Raw genomic sequence first — 11,354 nt, forward strand, 5'->3', positions numbered from 1 at the left:
GAAAGCCATGTGGATAGAGGGCTGGGAGAAAGGAATCAAACTTTCAATCCATGCTTATGTTTTCAGCCCAGCTCCATCCCCTTAGCTATTGTGTTATCTGGCACCTCTATTTTCTAACCATTTCTATTTGTTTTTGTTTTTCATATTAAGTTGGCTTCCTTCTTGAAAACTTCTCCACCCCTTGCCTGCCCCGTAGGCGGCTTTCTTTTCTTTAGTAAGTCAGTCAATACTCATCCAACCACTATTCATTGTCTAATTTTTTTTGACATCTTCCATCAGCCATTGTCTCTTCTCTGTTCCTAGAGTTCTTGTGGGTTTACACTTTATTCTTTTACTGTCATTTTAGGACTGGAGTCAAATGCATACATCTAACGTGTCAAGTCTAACCAGAAATTCCCTTCTTGTTCTGCTGCCACACTTTTAAAACTGACTCACACTTCCAGTCTGAACTGCTTACTATTCCCTGAACAAACATGCCCACTCTTTTTGGCCCCCTTACCTTTGCTAATAAAGTTTATAGAATGCTCTCCCTGTGTCCTTCAATATCATATCTATGAAAACTTCTACAATTGCTACTGCTAGAAAAACATCTGCCCTCCCTTAATGCCCATATGCTCCTATATAGACTCCTTGAGGGAAGCAACAATATATTAGCATCTTAAGTCCCTTTCAACCAACACAATATATACTTGTTGAGTGAAAAGAACTATAATAATCAAATGTCTGCCCTCCTGTGCACATTTTAAAAAATGTGCCTTTTAACCATGTTGGCTTCTAATACGGTAATTCTGCATGGTAGAGTATTAGCTTCAGTTTTTAGATGAGGAACTTGACGCTCTGTGATGTTAAACAACTTGCCTTAGGTCTAATAAGAGGCAGTATCAGAATTTGAGTCCTGTTCTCTCTGTATCTGAAGTCTAAATCCCACAAGCTGTGATTGAGTTAGATTTTTTTTTAATCTATTTTATACGTTACCTTTGTTTTATGAACGTGGGTACTTAACATTTTTCTTCCAGCTGTGTGCTATTCGCAGCTGCGTGCTACCCCCACTGCTCTGGAGGTGTAGATGAATGGTGGTTATCGTTCTTTTCCAAACCCTTGCCCCTCAAGCTGGGGTCTTTAGCTTGGCCTCCACAGATCTGTATCTATCATTTACTGGGTATTTACTCTCTTCCAAACAACTAGTGATTACTAAGGGTAAGGGCGTGGGCTCTGAAAACAGATTTAAGCCTGAACTCCTTCACCTATAGCTATGAGTGTGGTGGGCAAGTTACAACCTTCCTATGCTTCAGTTTCTTCCTCTGTAAAATGGACTTAATAATAATAATGTTACAGTGAGAATTAAATATTATGGATTACATATATAATAACGAATACATAGTGATTCCATAATGATTAAATCATTTAAAATAAGTATTAAATATTATGTATTACATGAATTAAATGCACGTAAACTGCTTTGTACTCATTAAGGTTACTATTCTTTTCACATATTTTATCTCATTAAACTTAATTTCACACCAACCTTATCAGACAGAAATTATTATCCTAACTTTGCAGTGAGGAGACTGTTATACAGATAAAAATTAAAGTCTGACTCTAAAATCATGTTTGTAACCATTATGCTATACAGTCAGAGATAGATGATATTCGTGGGCATTTTTCAGGCTTTTAAGACGTGGTAAATTCATGAACAGGAAGACAGTGGACACCTCCGGTCTCCAGAGCAAGTCTTGAGAAAATGTGAGAAAATCATCACCATGTTGGGATAAGAGCCACGCTGGGCTGAGAGTCAAGAAACCTGGTCTCCAGCCTTCATTGCCGTGAAACACCTCGCTGCCTCCTCCACATACGCTGCTCTGGTCTCAATTCTCTCCTCTGTAGGATGAGGGGGTTACACTGGCCATCTCCAAGAGCCCTTCGGGGCACTCCTGCATAGGCTCCCAGCCAAGCCAGGGTGTTATCTGCTGAATGCCAGCACCATCTGGTGGCCATGGGCCATAACCCAAACCCATTACCTCCCACTGCCACCTGGTGGCCACCAATGCCACATTAAGTTTGCCTGGCATTTCAAATTAAAAAAAAAAAAAAATCAGTAGGTTCACACATGTTATCTTTATAGCAACTGGTTAAGATAGGTAGGGCAAGTGTTAGTGCTGACTTTTACCGGCAGGGAACTTGTGCTGGAAGAAGTGAGATAATGAAAATGGCGTCACACAACAAGCTGGTTGATTGTCAGAGCCTGGCTTAAAAGTTTCTGGGAGATTAAGCTACCTCTGAAACAGATTTCAAGTACAAAATGCTTCAGGTAGGTCATTTCATTTGGTCGGAACATACAAGTGAGGCTCAGTGTGGTTAACTAATTCACTCAGCAGAGGCTGTGGCAGAGGTAGGATTTGGATTCTGATTTTGTAGTTCTACCTGGTCATATTTATCTTCCTTCCCGGTACCTGGGGCTGGTTCATCGAATAACTAAGCCTTTTACTCTCCAGAAATCTGTAATTCCTCTTCACGATTGAATCCCTAAATTTTAGCTGGGCTGATCATCCCCCAGAATAAAGACTACATTTCCCAGCCTCCCTTGCAGCTACATGAGGACAGGCCCAGTAAAGGCAATTTCAGGTAAGAGTCTTTGAAGGGAGAGGGCAAAATTTTCTTTGGTTCCAGCTTCTAAAATGGCTCGCAGTGGTCCCACTTTCAGGTAGTTGTACTTTTGTGTAGTCTCCTGCCCTGAGTGTGGCTGGAGCTAGAGCTTGTGACAAATAGAATGTAGCAAAAAATGATGGGAGGTCACTTTCAGGATCGGCTTACAAAAGACTATGACTTTCATCTTGCTCACATTCTTGATGGCTCTTCTTGGTTGCCTGCTTGGATGAAACAAGCTACCATGGTGTGAGTTGCCTTATTAAAGAAAAACCCAAGTGGCAAGGAACTGAGGGCACCCCTGGCCAACAACCAGTGGGAACTGAGGACTTCAGTCCAATGGCCTGCAGGAAGCAAATCCTGCTCATAAGCACGTGAGCTTGGAAGTAGATCCTTCCCAGTTTGAGCCTTGAGATGTCTGCAGCCTGAGCCACCACCTTGGTTGCGAACTTGTGGGAGATCCTAAGGAGAAGGACCTAGCTAAGCCACACCTAGATTCCTGAGCTACAAAAACCACAAGATAATATCTGTTACTGTTTTTTTGTTTGTTTGTTTTGGTTGTTTTTTTTTTAGATTTATGTATTTATTTGAGAGAGAGAGAGAGAGAGAGAGAGTGTGTGTGTGTGTGTGGGAGTGCTGGGGGAAGGGCAGAGGGAGAGGGAGAATCTCAAGCAGACTCTGCACTGAGCATGGAGCCCGTAGTGAGGCTCGATAACACAACCCTGAGATCATGACCTGAGCCAATATCAAGAAACTAAGGGTAGGACTCCTAACTGACTGAACCCCCCAGGCACCCTATACACGTTACTGTCTTAAGCCTGTAACTTTTAGAGTAGTTAAACAACAATAGATAATTATATACCTTCCTCCTTCCTTTTCTCTTCCTGGACAGCTGGAAGGTGAATGTAATGGTTGGAATAGACATCTTGGATCACGAGATAGACTTGGGAATTGCGGCCCTCCATAGTGCAACAGTGACAGGAATCTGGGTGCTGATGTGGTGGAACTTTGATCTCATTTTGAATTTTCTTTCATTTGAGCCCAACTCTTCCTCTTTTATGTTAAAGAGGTAGTGTGTGTGTCCTGTGTAAAAGAGGCTATCCTCGTGCAAAATGGTGAAATAGGTCAAATTTGCCTTTGATGCTTTTGTTGTTTCTGCATCTTCTCTACTCCTGTCCTTGCTCTTTCCCTGCTCTAATGCTCAGTCCTCTTCAGTGCCTGCCTGGGGTCTCCTTTACAGCCCCGGTCCCAGCCCTGGGCCTTCGTCTCCATCTACTTTTTGCTCCTGAGTTTCAGCAGGGCTGCTGTGATGCCCGCCTTCAGTTCAAAAGGCTGATCGCAGTGGCAGTATCGTAGCCAATGAGGTTTATCCGAGGCGCAATTATTGCTAATTGAAAACTTTTCCTAAAAGGCTGATCAATGCTGCACTTCATTTTTCTGCAAAACTATGGGTGGGGCTGGACAAAATACTCCAGGCAGATTTCAAATGATGCCATTTCTGAAATTGTGACATTATTAGAGGGATTTAAATATTTAAATAGCAAGATCTCCAAGTGTTTCTGAATTGAATGTACATGGGCTACTACATATTCTAAGGCTGAAGGGACAAGGGATAAGGGAAGCCACTAGAATGAAGGCACTAGAATGAAGTGGACAAGTTGTTGTCAAGAATACAAAATGGCAGAAAATATAGATATTATTTCTTTTATGACTTTGGGAAGCAATTATGACTCCTGAATCCCCTCTCTCTTCGCCCCACCCACTGCTTCTTTTTTGTTGTTGTTGCTCTTCTAGTAATGTTTGGATCTAAAGTCTGATTTTTTTTTAAGGTTTTATTTATTTATTTGACAGACAGAGATCACAAATAGGCAGAGAGGCAGACAGAGAGAGAGGAGGAAGCAGGCTCCCCGCTTAGCAGAGAGCTTGACTCGGGGCTCGATTCCAGCACCCTGAGATCATGACCTGAACCGAAGGCAGAGGCTTAACCCACTGACCCATTCAGGCACCCCTAAAATCTGATTCTTGTTAAAGCTCAGAAGAATTTGGCCTTTGAGCTCATGTGATTTATTCCCATTATGGATCTTAACGAGTACTGCATTTTTATTGTTTCTTGCTGGCTAGATATCACGGACTATTTCTCATATCTGTGATCCTGGCACCAAGCATGCTATCTTGTGAACACTCAGTAGATGCTTGTGTATGCTGTAAGGGGGTCCTTTATTCCTTAGGAAGCATCTTCAGGTCCGTGTATATGACACTCCTTCTATATATAAATATAGACATTGCAGAATTCATTCATTTATTTAATAAAAAATTATGGAGCTCCAACCATATGCCAAGTGCTATTCTAGATGCTAGGGATAAAATCATAAATGAAGGGGCACCTGGGTGGCTCAGTTGGTTTAAGTGTCTGCCTTCTGCTCAGGTCATGATCTCTGGGTCCTGGAATCAAGCCCCACATTGGGCTCCCTGCTCAACATGGAGCCTGCTTCTCCCTCTTCCTCTGTCTGCCGCTCCCCTGCTTGTGCTCTCTTTCTCTCTCACTCTGTCAAATAAATAAATAAAATTAAAAAAAAAAACCTATAAGTGAAGCAGACAAAAATTATGAATTTTCATAATGTTTATGTACCAGTGGAAAAGACAGAAACTTAATGAAAGAATAAAATAAATAGTATGTTGGATGACGGTGAATAATATAGAGAAGAATGAAGCCTAAGAGGGAATGCTGGGGGAGGGAGGGGTGGTCAGGAGAGATGTTATGGAGATGATCATGTGGCAGGCTGCATGTGCTCTGCAGATATTCTGAAGGCTCCCCTACACTTCCTGGCCTCCCTTGTAGTAGAGCAGGTGGCTGATGCTGGCCAATGGACTATAAGCAGAAGGGGCACATGTCACTTTTTGGCCAACGCATTGAGAGCTAATGGGCCTTTTCCTTCCCCAGCCTTGGAGAAGTTGGAGGCCGTGTGTTCAACTGAGAGTGTAACCCTATGGAAAGAACCGGGGTCCCTGAGACTGAAATGGAGAATACTTCTCCACCATCTGCCTTGTATTTATTTCCCTGACCAATGCTGTGGCATTCGAGCAAAGCCCCAAAGGTGAGGGAGTGAGCCACGTGGTTATCTTGGGGTATGGGGGCAGGGCATCCCAGACATAGGGAACCTGAAATGGACAACTGGATGAGCTTGAGTAACTTACAGATATACCCAATTTCACTTCTCTTGGATATTTTGACTCCATTAAGAACTTCGTATATCAGGTCCCTTATTAAAAGGGGTCAATTTATCTTGTGATTGTGAGCAAAGAAAAAATGACACACTTATCTATCTCTGCCCCCTGTTCCCAGGTACCAGCCATTTCTTCCTTCAGGACAGATGTGGCCTGCTCATGATGCAATGTTAATAGCAATGTCTGGCCCACGCTCTCCATCTTCCCTATCGTGGGGCGAGCTGGAGAAGGACTGTGTATTGGGACATCATCCAACAGCAACAGCTCCAGGGTGCTGCTTCCCTTCTAGCTCCTGGCCCCTCAGAGATGCCAGCCCTCACTGACTCCCATGCTCCCAGGCTTTATAACACATGAAGGGGGTTTCTCATCAGTTAAATTTCTCCTAAGACCAGTTCACAGAAGTTTCATTTTATTTTTATTTATTTATTTATTTTTAAGATTTTGTTTATTTATTTGACAGACAGAGATCACAAGTAGGGAGAGACGCAGGCAGAGAGAGAGATAGGGAAGCAGGCTCTCCGCCGAGCAGAGAGCCCGATATGGGACTCAATCCCAGGACCCTGAGATCATGACCCGAGCTGAAGGCAGAGGCTTAACCCACTGAGCTACCCAGGTGTCCTAATCCAAATGTTGTTCTGTGTAAGTCTTACTGACCTGTACAAAATTAACTTTCATGAATGGTACATTTTAAGCCAAAATACACTCTCTGAACCCTAAACATAGTATAACTTTTAGTACTCTTTCCAAAGGCAAGAAAATCATCACAATGTTCTTCATTAAAAAATTCCAATAAAGAAGTTGATACCATTTTTTACCTTTTTATTTTTTCTTCTGATTTCTTTTTTTCATTTTAATTCTAGTGCAGTGAATGTACATGTAATGTTATAATTATTACTTTTTTAAGAAAAACTCCACTGCCTATGTTTAAATAATTATAAATGAAACTTTAAGGAATCTCATGTATCAATGTTGCTCAAACTTAAACAATGTTCAGCTTCCTTATAAGAGAAAAAGATTCTCACAGATCTCTAAAGTTGCCTTATTTTTTATGATGTTGCATACATATATATGCATGGAAACATAAACATATATATATATGGAAACACAAAACTAAGGAAAAGACCACTTATTTTTTAAAAGATTTTATTTATTTATTTGAGAGCAAGAGAAAGAGAGAGAGAGAGAGAGTGAGCACAAGCAGGGGGAATGTGTGAGGGAGAAGCAGACTCCTCGATGAGCAGGGAGCCCGATGTGGGGCTTGATCCCAGGACCCTGAGTTCATGATCTGAGCCAAAGGCAGATGCTTAGCCCACTGAGCCACCTTGATGCCCCAAATGACCCCTTATTATTGTTATTATTTTTACAGACTTTGTGTATCTATAGAACCAAAACAAATTTATAAATTAAATACAGACAAAGGGCTCCTGGCTGGCTCAGTCAGTAGAGCGTGCAACCCTCAATCTCCAGGTTGAGTTCAAGATGCCTGTTGGGCTTACTTAAAAAAACCAACAAAACAAAACTATCAAATGAGGAAACTAAAATTTATAATGTTGATTTAATATAAGGAATGATATGTTGCTAAAACCAAATTGCCCTGCACAACATGTTTTACTGATTACAAGAGCACAGACGTATTTAACCACATGCCTTGTGATGACTCAATTCTCCTACTAACCTCTGTTTGTGCAGTACACCACAATATAGTCTGGCTGTCACTTGGTGTGACCACATTATTTATTTTTAAAGTTCCTCTTTGTTTTGTTTTGTTTTGTTTTTTCTCGTAAGTCTGCAACAATTCACTTAGTCCTATTTGCTAATCACATATCCAAACATGGGCAATGAAATTGCATTCCCAGAATAACTATAAAGGGTTGATAAATTTATAAAGATATTCTGCCTTACTAGTAACCCAATACAAATTAAAATGAGAGGCCATTTCCTCTATCAAATTGGGAAAGCTTTTTTTATTTTTTATTTTTTAAAGATTTTATTTGACAGAGATCACAAGTAGGCAGAGAGGCAGGCAGAGAGAGAGAAGGAAGCAGGCTCCCTGCTGAGTAGAGAGCCCAATGTGGGGGCTCATTCCCAGGACCCTAGGACCATGACCTGAGCCGAAGGCAGAGGCTTTAACCCACTGAGCCACCCAGGCACCCCAGAAAGCTTTTTTTTAAAGATAAAATAAATGCTGATAGGTAGGTGTGATGGGCACCCTTGAGCACTTCTGTTGAGAACGAAAACTGGCCCGACCTTTCTGGCAAGCAGTTGGCAGAAGGTATTCACAGGCTGAGGAGCTTTCAAAGCCTTTGAGTCAGTAATTTCACTTGTAGGTTTGTGCTAAGGAAATAATTTTTAAATGTGGGCAAAGATCTCTGTACAAGGATGTCAGTGTTCTTGTTAGCAGTGAAAAGATAGGTAACACCCAAATGTCCAGAAATAGAGAAACAAACTAAATTATCAGCAATTATGTAGCCATTACAAATAACATTTGTGATGAATTTTACTAACAGTGGATAGTGCTCAAGATATAACACTGAACAGGGTGGTGGGGTTGTGGACACTGGGGAGGGTATGTGCTATGGTGAGTGCTGTGAATTGTGTAAACCTGGCGATTCACAGACCTGTACCCCTGGGGCTAATAATATATTATATGTTTATACAAAAATTAAAAAATATATAAAAAAATAAAAAAAGATATAACACTGAACAAAAAAAACAAAACAAAACAAAAACAAAACCAGTATATAGAATATGTCAAAAAATGTAAACATGTGAAGAAAAAGACTCAATGAAGGTAAGCCAAAATGGTGAGGTTGTTTCCTGAAATGTGAGTAATTTATACTTTTTATTTTTCCTGAATTTTCCAAGCTTCATATAATAAGCATACAATATTTCCATTTTTTAATTAATGCAAAGTCTTATAAAAGATAGCATGTCAGGTTAGACTGTCCTAAAATAATTCTTATTGTGAGTTGTAATCACTTTCCTACAACATCCAGCAAGGGATCCTAGACTTATTTCCTAGAGTTTCACAGAACATGTCTATAACTGCTGTACAGATAATTTAAAAAGGTCAGTGAGCAACCTTCCCCCACCTCCCCTCACCATAACCCAGCCTCCCATTTCTGCCAATTTCCTTTCTGCCTAACACTTTTAACAGTTCCTTGTTAGACACAGTTTCTGATCTCACCAGCCTGCTTACTCTGTTCAGCTGGGCTCCTGTTTAACAGTTTTCCTCTAAAAATGTGATACTGAGAACTGAAGGCAGGTCTTCAGACTTCTAAAGCACAGCTATAGTCATGCCATTCTTCTGCTTAAGAACCTCCAGAGCCTCTTACCAGAAGAGCAGATGCCCCCAGCTTGGCATTCAATGTCCTCCTGGATCTGGTCCCAGTCCTATTGTACCTTTAACACATTTTATGCCGTGCTTTCAAACTCTGGGTTGCTATGCATTAGTGAGTCATAAAATCAATTTAGCAAGCAGCATTAAAAAAAAAAAGAATAAAATATAAAATACCATGTTACATTGCATATAATAAAGGCAATTACAGACTAGGATTTACACACAAATACATACACATGCAGTGTGTGTATATGTATACATATATGTGTGTGTGTATATATATAAATAAAATATATAAAAATTGTAATATATATTATATATGTAATACTATGTATGTATATTGTTAACCTGAAAAATAAAAGTTATTTAATCAGCAAAAATGGGTCTATTAGGGAATAACTAAGAGTTGTAATTTCAGACAAGGAAGTTATGGTAAAACTATAGACAAGTCCAACAAACCCAAGGAACTTATTTGATGGAAAAGAAAGAGGAAGTTGGGAGGGATTATTTTGAAGGAAAATCCATTGTTGAAAAGGTTTTTCTTTGGCTCAGTTGCAGGGGTAGTCGATTTCTTGTAGGAAATACAACGTAGTCTTTCCCTGTTGGGTCCTGTAATTGATGATTCTCTCCTGTTGAATGATGTTCTCTTTGGATCTGTATGTAATGGACAATTCATCGGTAGTAGTTGTAGTAGTTGACTCCCCCTTCCAACCTCCCTTTTAGTCTCCTGCCTTCAATTTAGTGATTTCCTTTTTTTTTTTTTTTTTAGAGAGAGACAAAGAGCAAGCAAGAACAGGGTTGGGGAAGGTGGGAGGAGGGGCAAAGGGAGAGGGAGAGAGAGACTCTTAAGCAGCCTTCTTGAGTATGTGGGGCTCAGTCTCATTACCTTGAGATCCTGACCTGAGCAGAAATCAAGAGTCAAAGCTTAACCGTCTGAGCCACCCAGTTGCCCCTAGTGAAGTTTCCCCTTAATAATTTTCACCGTATATAGTGTGTGTATGACTATATATATAGTCATAGCTGAAATATATTTCTTACTATAATGATCAAAAAAGCTTGAAAGCCACTGCCCACGCCACAGCCACATCAAGCAGCAGCCAGTCCTGGATCTTGATCTGTACTGTCTTTGATCCCATTGTTCCCTCAGCCAGGCGTTCTCCCTGTTCTCTGTCTACTGAAGTTCTCTAGGGGCCCTAATAAGATACCACTTCCTCCCTGAAGTGTTCCATCATTTTTCTTCATCTGTGATCCTAAAGTGATGGTCTCCTACCTTTCTAATAGCCCCCAAAACTGCCTGCCTTGCACTGTAACTATGTCTATGTGGCAAAGAGCACCTGGGCAAGGCTGTGTCATACCCACTTCTGGGTCCTTTGAAGGCCCAGAAGTATAGTGAGACTAGCTGATGTGCAATAAATGTCTTCCCAGCTGAATCTTTTCTAAATCGCCTTCCAGGAGCATCTTCTGTTCTTCCTCTATTCATTTGCTTCACTAAGGACCCAGCAGACATAAAATCTACGTCTTGGGCCTAGTGTCATCTATAGTGGTGGCTCTAAAATCCAGTCTGTGCCGAAAGCTTACATCTTTCTTCAGGAGGAATGAGAGAAATAAACATAAATTTTTATCGCTTTAAAATATATTTCCTTTATTTGAGAGTGTGTCTTTTGTATATTTTTGATGTTAAAATGTATTTTTTGTGGACCAGGGTTCATAAGTTAGAAAATAATAGTTGGTTTTTAGTGTGTATTTATTGTCCTTACTTGGCAAAATAAAAAACTGGGAATTCTATGTTTGTCTTTAAAAAGATTTAGTAAAAATTTAGTGGTTTCAAATTCCCAGATCTGGGAGTCTACTGTCATATCTGGGCTGGCTGAAGGTAGGTTCACTTTCTTAAAGATCAGATAAAAAAGATCAGATGAACTCATTGACATAGGACTGGCGGAGAGTTTCTCTTCCCATCTCAAAGACTGCTGTTTATTCGCCTGTGCTTCCCTCACGTTTCCATTCTCTTTTTCCCCAACACGTTAATTCCCCATCAAATCTCTGGCTTAAGACATTGCATCTCTGGCCCTTTAAATAGGGGCGTGGTACAGAGGGGCGGACCAGAGTGCGGGGAGGAAAGCGGAAGTGTGGACCTCAGTGGTATATA

The 11,354-nt window shown here is 40.7% G+C and overlaps 1 pseudogene; it reads left to right on the forward strand.

Moving 5' to 3' along the window:
- The first annotated feature begins 3,973 nt into the window (after positions 1 to 3,973).
- Positions 3,974 to 4,099, forward strand: LOC122910900 (annotated as a pseudogene).
- Positions 4,100 to 11,354: the final 7,255 nt, after the last annotated feature.

This window comes from Neovison vison, chromosome 6 (assembly GCF_020171115.1).
Source record: "Neovison vison isolate M4711 chromosome 6, ASM_NN_V1, whole genome shotgun sequence".
In the NCBI taxonomy this organism is placed as follows: Eukaryota; Metazoa; Chordata; class Mammalia; order Carnivora; family Mustelidae; genus Neogale; species Neogale vison.